This window comes from Choloepus didactylus, chromosome 2, assembly GCF_015220235.1.
Source record: "Choloepus didactylus isolate mChoDid1 chromosome 2, mChoDid1.pri, whole genome shotgun sequence".
In the NCBI taxonomy this organism is placed as follows: Eukaryota; Metazoa; Chordata; class Mammalia; order Pilosa; family Megalonychidae; genus Choloepus; species Choloepus didactylus.
Window position 1 is genome coordinate 241,360,223 of NC_051308.1, and position 19,677 is coordinate 241,379,899.

At 37.4% G+C, this 19,677-nt stretch overlaps 1 protein-coding gene and 1 pseudogene across 8 annotated transcripts in view; one reads left to right on the forward strand and one right to left on the reverse strand.

The window, feature by feature from the left end:
- The window catches only part of RERE (arginine-glutamic acid dipeptide repeats), a 771,648-nt gene that overhangs the window by 235,153 nt on the left and 516,818 nt on the right, over nt 1-19,677 (reverse strand). The window lies entirely within an intron of this gene.
- Nucleotides 11,235-11,710, forward strand: LOC119528015 (annotated as a pseudogene).

The window sequence follows — 19,677 nt, forward strand, 5'->3', positions numbered from 1 at the left end:
CCCAGCAGTCTGGACTCCTGAAGACAATTATATAATAATGCAGATTACAAGGGGTGACAGTGTGATTGTGAAGACCTTGTGGGTCACACCCCCTTTATGTAGTGTATGGATGAGTAGAAAAATGGGGATAAAAACTAAAGGACAAATGAGGTGGGATGGGGGGATGATTTGGGTATTCTTTTTTCACTTTTATTTTTTATTCTTGTTCTGGTTCTTTCCGATGTAAGGAAAATGTTCAGAGATAGATTGTGGTGATGAACGCTTAACTATGTTATCATACTGTGGACAGTGGATTGTATACCATGGATGACTGTATGGTGTGTGAATGTATCTCAATAAAACTGAATTTAATTAAAAAAAATTTTATCATGAAATATTTGACATGCAAAAAAGAACAAAAGTAATGTAACTATGTACTAAACATATTGTTAAGAAATGAAACATTACCCAAACTGAAAGGACACCCCTCCTAAACAGGATCATTCTTAATCCCCAGGAAGAAACTTCAGCCTTGAATTTACTGTTTACCATTTCCATGCAGTTCTTTATGCTTTTACTTCATATATACATATAACTAAAAATACATAAGGTATTGTTTTGCATGTTTTTACACTTCACATAAATGGATAATACTGTTTGGGTTCTCCTGCAATTTGCTTTGTTTATATAGTATTATGCTTGCATGAATCATCCGTGGTATAGTTCATTCATTTTAAATAATATAAATTAACTCAATTACCATGTTTTGATAAAATTCCCTGCTGATAGACTATGAGTCATGTCCAGTTTTTCACTATTACAACAAAACTTGCTATGAGCATTCCTAATCCTGTTTCTTTATGCAAGTTTGTCTAAGGCAAGTAAAACCTTGTCTATTCAAATTACTTAAGTTACTCAATGTTTGGTGCTACTGCTAAATTTTCAAATGTACTTCTACAAAGTTGTTCACAGTGTCTTCTTTTTACCTTCTTAATGCCTGCAGAATCTGTAGGATTGACCTTTTTTAATACTTCATATTGGTAACTTGTTGCCTTTTCTCCTTTTTTTTTACTTTATCATTCTTTACAGGGGTTTATCAGCTTTATCAGTCATTTCAAAGGAGAAACTTTTGGTTTTGTTGATATTCTTTAATCTACACTCTTATCTTCATTATTCCTTTTTTTTTGAGTTCAATTTGTAGTTGTTTTTTTTTTCTTAATTCCTTAATATAGATACTTAGACCCTTGAATTTTTCAGCTTTGTTTCTTCTCTTATATATTTATTATTAAGGATAAAAGTTTGCTTCTAAGCATTGCTTTAGCTTTATGGCAAAATTGTGATGTTTTCTTTTCATTAATCATTTGCTGCAAAATATTTTCTAATTTCCACTGTGATTTCTTATTTGACCCATAGACTATTTAGAAGTATACTGCTTACTTCCACACATTTACACATTTCCCAGGTTATCCTTTTGTTTTTGATTCCTAACGAATTCTGTGGTCAGACAACATGTTCTGTATTATTTCAATACTCTGAAATATTTAAATCATTAGACATAGAGTTGGGTATGAAAATTCAGAAGAAAGTGACATGTAATTTTAAGAATGAATGCATACTATTGGCAGTTAAAAATTACTTTTGGGAATTAAGTCTATGATAAAGATAGCAATTCAAATTACTGGGGAAAGATGAACTATTTTAAAAACTGTGTTGAGTTTACTGAGAAGTCATGAAAAAAAAATTATATCCATACCTCACATTTTATACCAAAATTAACTCCAAATAAATACATTAAAGATTGAAATGTGAAAAATGAAACTATAATGAGACAAATGTAAATTAAAAAGTTACACCAATAATATAGTGTTCAGACTGGCAAAAATCCAAGCTGATAACACTTCTGCTTGGACAAGTCATGGGGAAACAGATCCTCATGCACTTTTACATAAATATAAATTGGTGCTCTTATGGATGGCAATTTGGCAATTTCTATCATAATTACAAATATACTTACCCTTTTTTCCAGCAGTATCACGTATGGCAATGTATCCTAACAATATATTAGCATTTTATGTACACAAAATAACACAAACAAGTTTATTCACTTTAGTAACCCAATGTCCAATAAGCGGGGACTAATTTAAAAAATTATAAAACATGCATATAATGGGATACCATGCAGGTATTTATTTTTTTAAAAGGGGAGGGAGATAAGGAAAGTTTTTATGTATTGCTATGGAAGGATCAACATATATTCTTAAAAGCAAGGGGCAGAATAGTGTGAATAATTTGGGAGAACTTTTTAGTATACCTTTTGTGCTGGTTTGTATATATTATGGCCCCCAGAAAAAGCCATATTCTTTAATGCAGTCTTGTGGGGGCAGACGTATTAGTGTTGATTAGGTTGGAAACTTATGATTGAGTATTTCCATGAAGATGTGACCCACCCAACTGTAAGTGACATCTTTGATTAGAGCATGACCTCTTGACTGAATGTTTCATGGAAATGTGGCTCCGCCCATTCAGAGTGGGTCTTGATTAGTTCACTGGAGTCTTATGAAAAGAGTTCACAAACAGATGGACCTCAGAGCATCTGAGAGTGATATTCTGAAGAAGAGAGCTGCAGCTATGAGAGGACAAAATGTCCCAAGAGCGACATTTTGAAACACAACCTGGGAGCAAGCGGAAGCCAACCACGAGCCTTCCCAGCTAACAGAGGTTTTCCAGACACCAATGGCCACCCTTCAGCAAAGGGACCCTATTGTTGAGGACTTACCTTGGACACTTTATGGCCTTAAGACTGTAACTTGGTAAGCAAATAACCCCCCTTATAAAAGGCTATCCATTTCTGGTGTTTTGCAAAATGAAAGCGTTAGCAAACCAGAACACTTTTTAATATTTTTTCTGAGTTTTGAACACGCAAATGTATTACCTACTCAAAAACAGATTAAAAAAAAAAAAAATCACAGATTGGTTTATGTCACAAGTCTGCTTTTCTCTCTCATTTCTTTCTACCCTGGTTATTTTTCTGCTGTTTTCTTTCCGCTTTCCAGCAGATGAAAGATGGTGTCTAACAGAGTGGACGCATTCACCAACCATGTTGTTAGAGAATAAACCGAACAGGAACAAGTCTATTTAATTACAGCTGACCCTGCCAACAGTCAGGCTATCTTTTATTAAGTATAAGTTTTAAGTAAACTTCTAAGAATATCAAGGCAAATAAAATATGAAGCAGTCACACGTTCTCAATTGCTAGTAGACAAAAGCCACATACTCCTTTGCCGTTTAGACATGTGGCCTTATAAAGCCAACCCCACCTCAAAAACGGTCCATTTTTACTGAATTTAAAGAGGTATATAGCCTTTAAATATGAAATTTAGAGTCTCTTATTGAGTCTAAGATTTTTTGTTCAAAGCTACCTAATAAAGCAGCCCCGAAACAAAATAAAAATAGAGTATTAACAAATCCTATTCATCCTGTGATATACTACAGAGGCTGTAACACTTAAAAGGAGAGGAAAGATGTTAGTAATGAGATATAATTGAAACCTGCCTTGGAAGAAAGCAACGACTACTATTTTTTACCATAACATTTTTTGTCTATGTTTGCTATTCCCACAAACTCCTCTTTGATTACAGACTACATCTTTCCAAGAAGAATATTTGGCAGCAAGCTGCTGACACAGTATTGATGGCAGTCCTCCTTACACACAGCCTTATTAGCATTTCTGTTGCTGCACTGCACACACTGGCATTATAAATCACATGCACTCAGTGTCATGCACAAATAACCAAACAGTTACCTAACAACTATGGGTATTACAAATGCATTGAACTAATCTTTGAATATATGCTCTGATAATTAAATTCCATTATGGTTTCTACCTTTAAAACAAAAGGCAGGCAACACTGAAATTGAGAACCATCCACAGTGTCCTCACATTCACATCCAATTACTGAACACAACCAACCAGAGCATCTATCACTTACATTAAAACAAGCAGAACCTAGCAGTGGACCTGTTGGAAGCTATATATGGTTTACGTGGATTCGTCACCTTTCAAATATCAAGCGGTCTTGCTTTCCCTGAACATCTCACTAAGGGGGTTGGCCTTTTAACAAAGAGAGCTACTACCCAAGTTGAAAGAAACATTCAAAAGGTAGGACACGTGGTAAAGCCCAGCTCAGGGATGGAGACAGCTGTCCCTTGTGCTAAAATACAAAATAGGTAAAGACCCTTTATAAGAAAAATAAATACACACAAAAAGGGAACTTTGGTCAAGCCTACTAACAAAGAATCAAAGTTATATTAATCCCTAAAGAGCCCCTGCTTTTGGCGAAGTGTCCCACAGAAACAAGGGAGCCTTCCTACTCCCTCATCTTTAACTTACTAGTATTTTAAGAACAAAGAAACCTTTCCTGAAGTCCTTGCTTGGAGCCACAAAGCTATGCTCCTCCCTCCATGCTCCGCTATCTGTGCTGGTGACTGCACTACCAGTATTCAGTATTCGTGCACAGACACCAAGATTAGGGCAAACTCAATCTCACAGACTCTTAGAAATACACATTCAAGCTCTCTGTCTACCACCATCAAATGGTGATGTTTAAAATAAGAATCAAGATAACTTCCCTAATCCTTTATGTACAGAAAAGCTTTTACTGTTAAAAGAAAACTTTAATAGCTGACTCTTAGCAATTATCAGATAACACAGCCACCATTTACCTATTAACAATATTACCATATTCTATAATTTGAGGGTAGGACCAAAAGGGGAATTGTAGGAAATCATTTTTTTAGCTCTACCATCAATGTTATGTCAGATAGGCTAACAAGAGAAACTGTCAGAGTTCTAATTGGCAGTAAATAATTATTGAGACACATAATGAAACAATGCCCAAGAAAATGTAACCTGAACACACAAAAAAGGAGATAGAGGAATTAACTGCCTGGGGAATTTATAGACGGCTCTGCCTCTTTGCATTTATATAGAAATCAATATCAGGTAACTATACCTCAAACCAGGCTCTAGAACAATAGTTCTTAGCCTTTGCTAAGACTTTCTCTCTGGAGAAAATGTACATGCCATTCAAACTACTGCAAAAAATGTCTGTATGTCCAGAGGCTCCCAGTTTAAGAACCATTACTTAGCACCACCTGTCATACTTTTTATTTACTGCCTGTATCCCCACCTAGCTCCGCCCACAAGGACAGTGATTTCATTGGTTTTATTCCCAGTAACTAAAACAGTGCCTTGCTCATAGCAAACATTCAACTAATAGGAAATGAGTAATTGAATGAATGACAATAAAACACAGAAATACGATATAATTACCCAAGCAACAAAACAATAGTTTGCCCTAATCTAGTCTCTCACCATTGAGTACTATGCTGGCTGTGGGTTTTTCATATATGCTCTTTATCATGTTGAGGAAGTTTCCTTCAATTCCTACCTTTTGAAGTGTTTTTATTAAAAACGGACGCTGGATTTTGTCAAATGCTTTTTCAGCATCTATTGAGATGATCATTTGATTTTTCCCTTTTGAATTTTTAATGTGTTGTAATACATTGATTGATTTTCTTACATTGAACCATCCTTGCATGCGTGGAATGAACCCCACTTGGTCATGGTGTATGATTTTTTTAATGCGTCTTTGGATTCGATTTGCAAGTACTTTGTTGAGGATTTTTGCATCTATAGTCATTAGGGAGATTGGCCGGTAGTTTTCCTTTTTTGTAGCATCTTTGCCTGGTTTTGGTATTAGATTGATGTTAGCTTCATAAAATGAGTTAGGTAGTGTTCCATTTTCTTCAATGTTTTGAAAGAGTTTGAGTAAGATTGGTGTCAGTTCTTTCTGGAAAGTTTGGTAGAATTCTCCTGTGAAGCCATCTGGCCCTGGGCATTTATTTGTGGGAAGATTTTTGATGACTGATTGGATCTCTTTCCTTGTGATGGGTTGATTGAGGTCTTCTGTTTCTTCTCTGGTCAGTCTAGGTTGTTCATATGTTTCCAGGAAATTGTCCATTTCTTCTATGTTATCCAGTTTGTTGCCATACAGTTGTTCATAGTATCCTCTTATAATTTTTTTAATTTCTTCAGGATCTGCAGTTATGTCACCTTTTTCATTCATTATTTGGTTTATATGGGTCTTCTCTCTCTTTGATTTTGTCAGTCTAGCTAGGAGCTTGTCAATCTTGTTGATCTTCTCAAAGAACCAACTTTTGGTGATATTTATCCTCTCTATTGTTTTTTTGTTCTCTATGTCATTTATTTCTGCTTTAATCCTTGTTATTTCTTTTCTTCTACTTGGTTTAGGATTGGTTTGCTGTTCATTTTCTAGCTTCTTCAGTTGATCCATTAGTTCTTTGATTTTGGCTCTTTCTTCCTTTTTAATATATGCGTTTAGTGCTATAAATTTCCCCCTTAGCACTGCTTTTGCTGCATCCCATAGGTTTTGGTATGTTGTGTTCTCATTTTCATTTGTCTCTACATATTTAGCAATTTCTCTTGCTATTTCTTCCTTAACCCACTGATTGTTTAGGAGTGTGTTGTTTAACCTCCAGGTATTTGTGAATTTTCTAAGTCTCTGATGGTTATTGACTTCTAATTGTATTCCATTGTGGTCAGAGAATGTGCTTTATCTTTTTAAATTTATTGAGGCTTGTTTTATGTCCCAGCATATGATCTATTCTGGAGAAAGTTCCGTGAGCACTAGAAAAGTATGTGTATCCTGGTGATTTGGGATGTAACGTTCTATATATGTCTGTTAAATCTAATTCATTTATCAGATTGTTTAGGTTTTCAGTTTCCTTATTGGTCTTCTGTCTGGTTGATCTATCTATAGGAGAGAGTGATGTGTTGAAGTCTCCCACAATTATTGTGGAAACATCAATTGCTTCCTTTAGTTTTGCCAGTGTTTCTCTCATGTATTTTGTGGCACCTTGATTGGGTGCACAGAAATTTACGATTGTTATTCCTTCTTGTTGAACTGTCCCTTTTATTAGTATGTAGTGGCCTTCTTTGTCTCTCAAAACATCCTTGCATTTAAAGTCTATTTTATTTGAGATTAATATTGCTACACCTGCTTTCTTTTGGCTGTAGCTTGCATGAAATATTTTTTTCCATCCTTTCACTTTCAATTTCTTTGTGTCCCTGTGTCTAAGATGAGTCTCTTGTATGCAACATATTGATGGTTCATTTTTTTTGATCCATTCTGCGAATCTATATCTTTTAATTGGGGAGTTTAATCCATTTACATTCAACGTTATAACTGTGAAAGCATTTCTTGAATCAGCCATCTTCTCCTTTGGTTTATGCTTGTCATATATATTTTTCCCCTCTCTCTATTAATATCCTTTATTGTACCCATACCGAATCTCTTTAGTACTGAACCTTTCTCCAAGTCTCTCTGTCCTTTCTTTGTTTCTCTGTCTGTAGGGCTCCCTTTAGTATCTCCAGTAGGGCAGGTCTCTAGTTAGCAAATTCTCTCAGCATTTGTTTGTGAAAAATTTAAGCTCTCCCTCAAATTTGAAGGAGAGCTTTGCTGGATAAAGTATTCTTGGTTGGAAATTTTTCTCACTCAGAATTTTAAATATATCGTGCCACTGCCTTCTCACCTCCATGGTGGCTGCTGAGTAGTCACTACTTAGTCTTATGCTGTTTCCTTTGTATGTGGTGAATTGCTTTTCTCTTGCTGCTTTCAGAACTTGCTCCTTCTCTTCCGTGTTTGACAGTGTGATCAGAATATGTCTCGGAGTGGGTTTATTTGGATTTATTCTATTTTGAGTTCACTGAGCATTTATGATTTGTGTATTTATGTTGTTTAGAAGATTTGGGAAGTTTTCCCCAACAATTTCTTTGAATACTCTTCCTAGACCTTTACTCTTTTCTTCCCCTTCTGGAACACCAATGAGTCTTATATTTGGACGTTTCATATTATCTATCATATCCCTGAGGTCCGTTTCGATTTTTTCAATTTTTTTCCCCATTCTTTCTTTTATGCTTTCATTTTCCATTCTGTCATCTTCCAGGTCACTGATTCGTTGTTCAACTTCCTCTAGTCTTGTACTATGAGTGTCCAGAATCTTTTTAATTTGGTCAACAGTTTCTTTAATTTCCATAAGATCACCCATTTTTTTATTTAGTCTTGCAATGTCTTCTTTATGCTCTTCTAGGGTCTCCTTGATATCCTTTGTATTCTGTACTATGGTCTCACTGTTCATCTTTAGTTCTTTGAGTAGCTGCTCTAGGTGCTGTGTCTCTTCTGATCTTTTGATTTGGGTGCTTGGGCGTGGGTTATCCATATCGTCTGGTTTCTTCATATGCTTCATAATTTTCTGTTGTTTTTGGCCTCTTGGCATTTGCTGAACTTGATAGGGTTCTTTTAGGATGTGTAGACCAATTGAAGTCCTTATCTCTAATTTATCAGATCTACAGCTTCGTGGAGTACACTTTCTCTAACTAACCAGCAGGTGGCGTCCACGAGCCACCTGTTCTCCACTAGCCAGTTCTCCCCTGCTGTGCCTTTGTGGTGACTGGGGGAGTGAGTGTTGTGGGGTTCAATTGGTGTACCAAGCTTGCGTGTGTAGTTGGTGTTGCCCGCCCTGTATATGGGGCATGTTTCTGGGCAGTCAGGGAGGGGGGGGTGGCTCTAACAATCAAATCTCCCTGGTGATCCTGGAGTTTTAAAGCTGCTGCAATAGTCTAATCCTTCAGTTCAGTCCTGCCACAGTTTGTCTCTGCCACTGACCCACAGTCCTTGGTATTGGCGTATGGCTCCTGAGACTTGAAAGTGGGTCCCTCTTCCAGGCCGTGCACCCCTGGTCCTCTGTTGAGGGATGACTGTGCTATGTCACAGGTGAGTGCCGTCCCCCCAGGGCAGTTCTGGGCTGCTGGGCTGTGTAGGGAGGCTCCCAGTCTGCTCAAATGATGGCTGAATGGGGCTTTGTTAATTCACACTGCTCCACCTTCCCAGCTCTGGGACAATCAGCTGAGGCTGCAGGGAAGGCTAATGTCCATGCCCAGTTTTGTGGAGTGTGCCTGTTATTTGAAGCACTTCCGTCACACTGGGTTGTGTGGGGCAGCTCTGGGCTATGGGGCTGGCGATGGGCAGGAGTGTTTCCTGTCCACCAGGATGATGGCTGTGAGCAGAGACCCCTTTTCTTGGGAAGTTGTGTTGTTTAGTGAATTTTCTCAGCCACTGGATTATTGCCTTTTGTCTCAGAGCTCTCTTAGTTCTGCTCTTGTCTTGACCTGCCCAAATTGCAAGTCTTTGAAGCTTTCTGTATTGGGCTTCTTAGAGTGATTGTTTTAGAAAAAGAAAAAAGGATTTAAAAAAAAAAAAAAAAAGAAAGAAAGAAAGAAAAAAAAGGGCCCTCCTCACAGATCTAATGGGTTATTGAAATGCTAAGAGACAAAGCAATTAGGGCCATTAAGGAAAGGTCCACAGGGCAGAGAGATCAGCTTTTCTTCGGGATTTGCATATGAGCCTCAGGGCCTGAGCTCTGCCCTTCCCCTTTCTATGTTCACCAGAACTCCAAAAATCCTCCGCTTTTATTTTGGAGTTTTTCGTGCTGTTTTTTTTTTCCTATGTCTGTCTCCTCTCTGCTGGGCTGGCTGCTCTCAGATTCTCTGGTGTCTGGTCTCAGTCTATCTATGGTTGGAGTTTGGATCAGTAGAATGAGTTTCCGATAAGGGATGCCACTGCAGTTCTCCCTTCTCCTTCCCGGAGCTGACAGCCCCTCCTCCCATGGGACTGAGCCTGGCAGGGAGGGGCGCGGGTCCCGTGGCTGCAAAAACTTACAGATTTCTTTGATCTCAGCAGTTCCACGTTTTCATGAGTGTCGTATGAAGTATGCCCAAAGTCAGATTGCTCTGTGGTGTCCAGTCCACACAGTTCCTGGCTTTCTACCTACTTTCCTGGAGGAGTAACTAAAACATACAGCTCACCAGTCCGCCATCTTGCCCCGCCTCCTGCCCTAATCTAAAGAGACTACTTATTAACAAGAAATCATAAAACCTTTACCTGGCCCTAACACAGAGAATAACAGACCTGAGCTCCTGCATATTAACTAATGCCAGTTCCTAGCCCTCCCGCCCATTTATTATAGCACATAAGTAGGGGGAAAATTGCTTTAGTGTTACCCTATCAATATGAGGTCCTAACCCTCTAGCAAATCATGCTAAGTGTAGATTATCCCTAGACAATTCATTAAAGACACGCTGGCTTCTACAAAGTTAGTATTAAATAAACTAGTAATTTACAATAAATCATAGTTTCTACACAAAAGCATTCCATTTAAGTTTTTCATTTATGTACATTATGTGTAAATCTCTCAGTCTACAATACAACCAACCCAGATTCAGTTATGGTGCAAAAATTCATTATTGCACCTACATTATGTAATAGAGACAAAGAAGAAATAATCTCTCTCTCTTTCTCTCTCTCTGATTACAAGCAGAAAATACCAAGATTGCTCTTCTTGGTCCCTTTTCCCCAAAGTATTGCAAACAGAGTCTATACTGTATTTTTAGTTCACCCAGTCATGATATTCTGGTGTGTAATCCATATTTTTATATACCTTTACAGGATACAGAAATTTAAGAGCCACAAACGAAGTAAGAAAGGTGAACTGAAGTGTATTTAAAGAAAAACAAAAAAATGCAGGCAGAGTTATATTTTATAGAGTCTATCAAAATTATCATCTTATATTCAAATCTCATCAAAATGGAAGCTTTTTACAATAGAAACTCACTGTCTTTTTAAATTCTGGCCACATTTATCCTGCATTTTCCCTGAGGTAGGCAGATAAGGAACAACAAAAGGGAAATGTGCCAGGAAGATCATTTTAAAGTTCCTAACCCGTAGCATCTAGCAAAGTAAACACTGCCATGAAAATTTCTTGTAAATACATTTGAACAAATTCTTAAGAGCATTTTTGTGTGATCTTCCACAAAGCAGTCAACAAAAATGTATGGTGCATAAATTATGAACTCAGAACCTCTCCATAAAGATAAAATCTTCCTAGTCAACATCTGAAAAAACATTATATTACCTAATTATAATACTCAATTTCCTTCTTATAAAAATGACATTCATAAAATGGATATGAGAAACATATAAAAATTTATTAATAATGTAATCTTCATATGCCAGTGAATTTTTATATAAATGTCCAAAAAGCAGCTACAATATGAAAAATAAGATACAGAGGAGATTCAAACTAGGTTGTATTGTAGGAGCCAGTATCTTCTTGAGTTTGACTATAATAAAACAAGATAAAGGATGTTAAAAACAAACCAAGCTTTTTGTCCAACATCTTATCAAGGCTGCATTGGCAGCAACTGCTCTCTGAGCTTCGTGATGCCGCCCAACGACAACAAGAAGAAAGATGACGGAAAGTCAGCCAAGAAAGACAAAGACCAGGTGAACAAATCTAGGGGCAAAGCCAAAAAGAAGAAGTGGTCCAAAGGCAAAGTTCGGGACAAACTCAATAACCTAGTCTTGTCTGACAAAGCCACTTATGACAAACTCTGTAAGGTATTTCCAGCTACAAGCCTCCAACTCCGGCTGTCATCTCTCAGAGACTGAAGAGTCGAGTTCCCTGGTCAAGAGCCTGTGGGGAGCTGTTTAGTAAAGGACTTATCAAGCTGGTTTCAAAACACAGAGCTCAAGTAACTTACACCAGAAACACCAAGGATGGAGATGCCCCAGTTGCTGGTGAAGATGCATGAACAGTTCCAGTCAACTGTACATTTTGAAAAATAAAACTTTATTAAATCAAATGAAAAACAAAAAACAAACAAACAACAACAACAAAAAACAAACCAAATACAAGTAGTGAAATACTTAAAAAACTGACAGCTTAGATGATGTCAAGTAATTTGGCCTGACCTTCACATTGAAGTTCACCATCCCATTACAGGACCCTATGTGAAACAGACTCTTTGGGAAGAAAATAGCAGGTAAACATATATGAAAATAGTTTAATTACTAAAAGCTATTATTAAACACATTAAGCATATAGGAAAAAATTCATGAATAACAAATGAGGTAATTACAATATTTATGATATAACCAAAATGACTTAAATTATATTTACCATATAACTATTCCATTTGGAACTCAACTCATGCACTATAGTGAAACCAGCTAGACAGTGACTGAAATCAAATGTGAAATCTTTCATTTAAGTCCTACTCTGATGTATTACATAATAAAATTTAAAACTATTTAAATTTAACAACTAGATTTGAGAAATAGTTGTTATAATAAGAAATAGCATTATAAGATTTACACGTACTAAACTGTATAAAATGTCTTCTAATCTGCACTGAGTTTTAAAAATTGAGATAAAATGTACATACATATACAAGAAAATGCAGAGATGTTAGGTTCACAATTCCCTCATTTTTCATGAAGGTATACATCCTTTTATAACCCAAATTCTCAAAATATTTCTACCACTCCAGAAAGTTCTCTCAAGTACTCTCCCAGTCAATCCCCACTATAATCCTAGGAGGAACCACTTTTCTGATTTCTGTCCTATTAGTCAGTGTAGATTTTTATTTAACTTTTTAAGAAAGTGTCAAACTGTTCAAATGGTTATACCATTTTCATTCCTACCAGCAATGCATAAGAGTTAACAGTACTAACATCCAGGGTTACCAGTCTTTTCCATGTAGCCATTCTAGTAGTTGTTTAGTAGTATCTTATTACAGTTTTAATTTCCATTTCCCTGATGACTAATGGTATTGAGCACTTTTTCATGGGCTTATCAGCTATTCATGTATCCTTTTTTGTGTGCAGTGTCTATTTTTTTCTGAGTTGTCTGTCTTATTGTTGAATTGTAGGTGTTTTCTTGACATATTCCAGATTCATTTTCTTTCTCGGATATATGTGTTGTAAACATTTTCTCACAGCCTGTGGCTTTCCTATTCATTTTCTTAACAGTGTCTTAATGAATCCAATTATTTTTCCTTTTATGGTTAGTAATGTCTATGTCTTCTTTAAGAAATATTCACTTACATCAGGGTTGTAAAGATATTCTCCTATATACCTCAAGAAGTTTTATAGTTTTGAGCTTATATTTAGGTCAGTCATCTTGAAATTAATTTTTGCAAATAGTGTGCAGTAGGGCTGTATATTGTTTTTTCCATATGGCTATCCAGTTATTCCAACTGGTTGTTGAAAAGACTTTCCTTTCCCCTTTGAACATGATCTGATAGCATATGTGTACTTCACTGAATTTTGATTCAAAAAATAAAAGATATACTTTAGCCCATGGAACCACTGGCATTTTAATCTCACTTTCTTTGATATTACCAATATTGGAAAGTATTATTTCCCACTATTAGAATACTTTATATTTACATAAAATATACAGCAATTGTTCGTTTGCTAATGCTGCAGTTATACAAAATACCAGAAATGAATTGGCTTTTATAAAGGGGGTTTATTTAGCTACACAGTTACAGTCTTAAGGCCATAAAGTGTCCAAGGTAAGGCCTCAACAATAGGGTCCCTTCACTGGAGGATTGCTACTGGCATCTGGAAAACCTCTGTCAGCTGGGAAGGCTCGTGGTTGGCTTCCGCTTGCTCCCAGGTTGTGTTTCATGATGGTGTCCTCCAAAATGTTGCTCTTGGGGCATTTTGTCCTCTTAGCTACAGCTCTTCTTCAAAATGTCACTCTCAATTGCTCTATGGTCCTTCTGTCTGTGAATTCCTTTATACGACTCCAATGATCCAATTAACACCCATCCTGGATGGGCAGGGTAACATCTCCATGGAAATTAACCAATAAAATGTATCACTCACAGTTGACTGGGTCACATCTCCATGGAAACACTCAAAGGATTCCAATCTAAACAACACTAATATGTCTGCCCCCACAAAATTGCATTAAAGATAATGGCGTTTGGGGGGACACAATATAGCCAAACCAGTACACAGCAACACTGATTCATTTTGAGGATCCATTTTGGTTATAGATTTTGAGATTTTTTAAAATTTTTAAAAATTCAATTATGCAATTACATTCCATAAATATATATTTATATAATATGTATGTATATACACCAACTGTTGAGAAACTTGTAAAATTTTAGCTATAAATGTTCATTAGTATATTACATCAGATAATATATACATCAGAAATATTCTCATACAAAATCAACACATTTCCTCAAATCTCCACAAGCGTGCGCACGCGCACATACACACACACACACACCCAACTTGGTTGTTCTTTTGGGTCACAGTATAATTTTCCTGAAAATTTAACATGTAGTACCTCTTAAGGGACACAGTCCCACCAAAGAGAAAATACTTGTCAACCCCCTCAGACATATACTTTGTAGAGATGGAGCGGTAGGGCTGGTTTGTAGGAGCAGTGCAGCCTCATCATCAGTGGTGAGATTTCAGAGTCTAATCTGGGTCCTGATTTAGGAAGATAAGACCAGGAAAGTCTCTTGTATGCCTGAACCTGGCCTAGAAAAAAAGTTGAGTATATGTGCCTCTGACATGGCTAGACTGTTAAGTAAAGAAACACAGTGGGGTTAGTGGACAAAACTAAGTAACAATTAAAATGTTCCTTTGCCAGGTCTTTTCTTCTGTACCTATCCCTCCCTCAGGGTTTATACAGAAATGGTGGTAGCCAGGAAAAACAGCAGTTCAGGATTTAAGAATTCAAGTGTTTATCATTCTGGGGATTATTAAAAAATCCTCTCAATAAAAACAAACATGCCAGGAATTCTTGGGGGATGGGAGCAAGAGAAACCAAGTTTATTTTGTAAATTAGACCAAACTAGAAAGAGCACAAGACTGAAAAAACACAGTTAACAATGCTTTAAGAGAAAGAGGTCAAATATAGAAAATTTTGTAAAGTCAAAAAGAAATGATATTAAAAAAAGAATCAGGAGATATCAGCAAATAAAAATAAGCAAGGATTCAACATACAGATTACAAGAGCTCCTGAAAAAGAAAACCAAATTGAAAGAACAGAATCCTAAAAACTATAATTCAAGAAAAATTTTCCTGAAATAAAGATTTGAAACCACACACTTAAGAAGCACAATGTATACTTTAATATACTGATCCAGAACACCAATATCAACCCTATTCTACTAAAACTGCTGGACTTAAAAAAAAAAAAAAAAGAAAAAATCCTTCAGGCATTTAGGCAAAAAGAATATGTGAATTGTAAGAGAAAGAAAATTAGAGATATCATCAGACTTGGGCAGCAATGGAGAAGAAACTGGACTTGTGTATTTTAAGGCACTAAAGGAAAGAAAACAAGAGCCAGCAAAACTGACCTTCAAGTATAAGAGCACAGACAATCTGTTATAAGCATTCAAGAGTCAGGGAATATTGTTCCTAAGGGTCCTTTCTCCAGAATCGACTAGAGAATAAACATCAGACAACAAAAATTACTAGAGCGGAATCTATATAAGAACTAGTGGTGAAGATTAAATATATAGTTACTCAAAGAATCCAGACTAAATGAGGGTTAGAAAGGAGAAACTATAGTATGTAGTGGTTTATGTAATTTGGCAATGTAGATATAGTACTATCACTTAAAACCATTTCAAATACAGGGAAGAATAAGGAAAGCATAGGCAAATTTTTTTTTTAACTGTTTTTAGTAAACCTAATTGGTAGTGGCATTATTAATATTGTTGCTCTGAAACTATTTTATGACTAAAATGAGATAAAGAAAATAAGTAATTATGGGATGTTCTAATTCTATCATTCTGCCTTGAAAACTCAGAATCTCTGTGAGGAGATAAAGGTGGAATAAAAGTAAGGTTAAGTAAAAAATCCCGTAATACAGAAACTGAATTAGAAATATCAGTCTATCAGTATGACTTACAAGGTATACTATATAATATTTCCTAGCTCTGACAACTGAAACTATAGAAATATATTTTCACATAATCAATATATAAATCGAAATGTCTAGAAACAATGACCAACCCAGTAGCAATGGACCCAAAAGGCCCAGAGTGTTCTTGAAAGATCATTTTCCACCAGAAGAACAGAGACTCTAGAAGAAATATGGATCCCAAGTTTGCTGCAAGAAATGCACAAGATGAGGATGGAACATCTTGATTTTGTCAAGGAAACTATTAAAGATTACAAGGTTCATGTCAAAACAACTCAGGGGCCAACCTGAAGAGGCTCAATGATGCAGCAATCTGGGCTCCGCAAGGATAAAAATCACATCAAATATGTTTAACTTCATGAGTTCATAATGACATATATTTGTTAATATGTTGATCACCTTCTGAGGATAACAGGGTTAACAATGCATTATTTGAAAACTTACATAAACAAGGGGAAGGAATCAGGCCTTCATGCTACTTTTCCTATGTTAACTGTACAAGTGAGTAACCAAAGAGTAGATGATGGAAAGCACTGCTATATGACATTTTTCCAGCTAATAAATGAAAATATGATAGGATTAGAATAACACAATTTTGCAACTCCCAAGGAATTTATGGATGTACGCTAGTATCATTAAAAAAGAGCAAAACCAGGCTTTATATGCCTCCTGATAAAAGCATACTATGCCACCTGTAATTTTGCCCAAAGGGATCAGACCTGAGTTTGAAACAACCTCTGGATCCAAGTTACCTTATGCTATCAGTAAAATCCAGATCCTGGGAAACTCTCCAGGCCAAGTGGCTTAGCTTTTCAACAGTGTTAAGAAAATAAAGGGAGGAGAAGAAGAATCTATAGATCGTAGGAGACTTAAGAGACAAATCATAGGCAAGACAACATTACTGTGTCTAGGGATCCACACTCTGGTGATAAAACTATAAAGGAACATAAAGAAATGATTAATAAAAAATTTAGGGCAGGATGGAGGATTAGGAGAGACAGGGGAAAAAAACATCTCCATGAAAAATACTAGATAAAAGACAGAATACCAGTTTCAGCGACGCACCAGCTGGTCAAGGTCTGCTAAATCCACAGGGACCATGCACTTGATGAAACCGAAAGTCTGCATTCTGAAACAAATGAGTGAGCCTGCTGGAGATCCAGCAGCTACGCTGGGGTCAGGAGAAACCAGGGGTTGGCAGATTAGTCAAAAAACCCAAAAGTAGCCGCGGATCAGGCAGCAGGAGCCGCACAACCCAGCGCAGCGGGAAGTCCTTCCCGCAATATGCACACACACCTCAGTAGCTGGCATGGACGATAGCCTTTCGCACACCTGCAACTAACCATCCTGGAGTTAGAAAGGCAGAGGTCCACGAAAAGGGGGAAATTACCATGCCCCATACAGCCATCTTTTCAGCAGGCAGGGAAAGCCCCTAAGTGATGCGGCAGCCCAGAGCTACCCTTGCAGACTGCACTCACCTGTGACGTTGCACTGTCTGACCCCCACGGAGGACACTGGAGGCGGGACCCACATGAAAATCCCAGGGACCATATACCAATACTCGGGACTTGTGGGTCCGTGGCAGAGACAGACCGTGGGGAGACTGAATCAGAAGTTTGGATAGGAAGGCTAAATGTCATTAAGATGTCAATTCTACCCAAACTCATCTACAGATTCAGTGCAATTCCTATCAAAATTTCAACAACCTACTTCCTTCCCTTCAGAACCAGACCCCAGAGCCTGGGAAAAAAACAGACAAAACAGAAACTAAAGGGCCACCCCTCCTTACAGGACCTATAGGCTGACAGGCGCCACCTTCTGGGCAGGTCAGGAAAAGCACGGTGGCTAGAGACCTCACAGGAAAGACTTTCAATCTCTAAGACACAACCACAGGGAGACTTGAAACTGAATATAGCCCAACTCTGAGATCTGAACCTGTTCTGGTCTGGGAAAATCTCACTGGGGTACTCAAGGAAACCAGATGCCTAGACAATGGAAAACTACAACCTACACTAGGAAAAGCAAAGATATGGCCCAGTCAAAGGAACAAACTTATACCTCAATCAAGATACAGTTGAGATATTGTTTAACTTCAATGAAACGATCTATTAAAGACTTCCAAGGAAATATGCTAAATCAAATAAAAAAACAAATCAATGAGTTCAGGGAAGATATGGCAAAAGAGATGAAGACTATAAAGAAAACACTGGGCAAACATAAGGTAGAAATCAAAAGTTTGAAGAAAAAAAAAAACAACTGGCAGAATCTATGGAAATGAAAGGCACAACACAAGAGATGAAAAAACACAATGGAAACATACAAAGCAGATCTCAAGAGGAAGAAGAAAACACTCAGAACCTGGAGAACAAGACCCCTGAAATCCTACACACAAAAGAACAGATAGGGAAAAGAATGGAAAAATACGAGCAATGGCTCAGGGAACTGAATGACAACATGAAACGCATGAATGTATGTGTCATGGGTGTCCCAGAAGGAGAAGAGAAGGGGAAAGGGGCAGAAGCAATAATAGAGGAAATAATCAATGAAAATTTTCCATCTCTTATGAAAGACATAAAATCAAAGATCCAAGAAGCACAACATACCCCAAACAGAATAGATATGAATAGACCTATGCCAACATTTAATAAATAGATTATCAAATGTCAAAGACAAAGAGAGAAACCTGAAAGCAGCAAGAGAAAAGCGATCTATCACAATAAAGGAAGCTTGATAAGACTATGCGCAAATTCTCAGTAGAAATCATGGAGGCAAGAAGGAAGTGGGGTGATTATATTTAAGATACTGAAAGAGAAAAACCGCCAACCAAGAATCCCGTATCTGGCAAAACTGTCCTTCAAATATGAGGTAGAGTTTAAAATATTCTCTGACATACAGACAATGAGAGAGTTTGTGAACAAGATACCTGTGCTACAGGAAATACTAAAGAGAGCACCACAGACAGATAGGAAAAGACAGGAGTGAGAGGTTTGGAAAACAATTCTGCATGATGGTAAGTAAGTACACTGAACAAAGATGACTATGACCTTAGAAAACCAGATACAGAGCTACCCTTCGATTCAGCAATTGCACTTCTCGGTATATACCCAGAAGATCTGAAAGCAGTGACGTGAACAGATATCTGCACGCCAATGTTCATAGCAGCATTATTCACAATTGCCAAGAGATGGAAACAACCCAAATGTCCTTCAACAGATGAGTGGATAAATAAAATGTGGTATATACACACAATGGAATACTATGCAGCAGTAAGAAGGAACAATGTCGTGAAACATATTGACAACCTGGATGAACCCTGAAGACATAATGCTGAGTGAAATAAGCCAGGCACAAAAAGCGAAATATATACTCCCAATGTGAACACTGCTGGGGGAGAATGCATGGGGTGTTGGGTTTCCCCACCTCTATGGTTGCTCATGTGCTCACAGACATAGGGGACTGGTGGTTTGATGGGCTGAGCCCTCAATCATGGGACTTGCCCTTGGAAAGACTGTTACTGCAAAGGAGAGGCTAGGACTGCTTATAATTGTGCCTAAGTGTCTCCTCCCGAATGCCTCTTTGTTGCTCAGATGTGGCCCTCTCTCTCTAGCTAAGCCAACTTGACAGGTGAAATCACTGCCCTCCCCACTATGTGCAATCTGACACCCAGGGGAGTGAATCTCCCTGGCAATGTGAAATATGACTCCCGGGGAGGAATCTGGACCCGGCATTGTGGGATGGCGAACATCTTCTTGAACAAAAGGGGGACGTGAAAGGAAATGAAATAAGTTTCAGTGGCAGAGAGATTCCAAAAGGAGCCAA